The sequence below is a fragment of the Meleagris gallopavo genome, chromosome Z (genome assembly GCF_000146605.3).
Source record: "Meleagris gallopavo isolate NT-WF06-2002-E0010 breed Aviagen turkey brand Nicholas breeding stock chromosome Z, Turkey_5.1, whole genome shotgun sequence".
NCBI lineage: Eukaryota > Metazoa > Chordata > Aves > Galliformes > Phasianidae > Meleagris > Meleagris gallopavo.
The window spans coordinates 19,453,193-19,453,666 of record NC_015041.2 but is presented as its reverse complement, the minus strand read 5'-3'; the positions used below and the strand labels follow the sequence as shown (position 1 = coordinate 19,453,666).

The following is a 474-nucleotide window of genomic DNA, read 5'->3' as shown; positions in this document are numbered from 1 at the left end:
AGTAGTATAAAATATTCATTTGTGGAGTTTTAGCATATTTAATAATGAACATTTGTCTTTAAAACAGAAAATTATTATCCTGCAATTTAGTTTGATGCTTTCCCTTTTATATTTATGCATAACTGCATGTAAATATACTCGTCAACTGATAACTGCAACAAAGAAGCTTCAGAACAACATGAGCATTCATGCAATAAAATTTGAGTGCTTTGGAGGTGATTATTGATGGCATATGAAAAAGAAAAGAATCAATGTGTAAACATTCTATAATGCAAAGGAAACAGAAATACAGTACTTACCACTGTGTTACTTCCTTCTCCCTTCTGCTTCTTCCCTGAGCTCTCAAAGCCAACATTCTGTTCAAAACAAAGGTAGGAAAATTTTAGTCACACCTATCCATACTAGATAAGAACAAACTGATACCTTGTTGCATTGGGTGTTTATTTTCCTTTCAGCATTGTTTGCTTTAAAAAA

General features: G+C 31.9%; 1 protein-coding gene across 2 annotated transcripts in view; it reads right to left on the bottom strand.

The window, feature by feature from the left end:
• LOC104914932 (erbin-like) overlaps positions 1-474 on the bottom strand; it is a 62,618-nt gene that overhangs the window by 25,930 nt on the left and 36,214 nt on the right. Inside the window, exon 3 of one of the 2 annotated variants that reach the window (XM_010725487.3) lies at positions 300-356. The gene's annotated coding sequence lies outside the window, so the exon portion shown is untranslated. Of the gene's footprint in view, positions 1-299; positions 357-474 lie in introns of those variants that run through there. The other variant, XM_031557252.1, reaches the window with a different exon arrangement.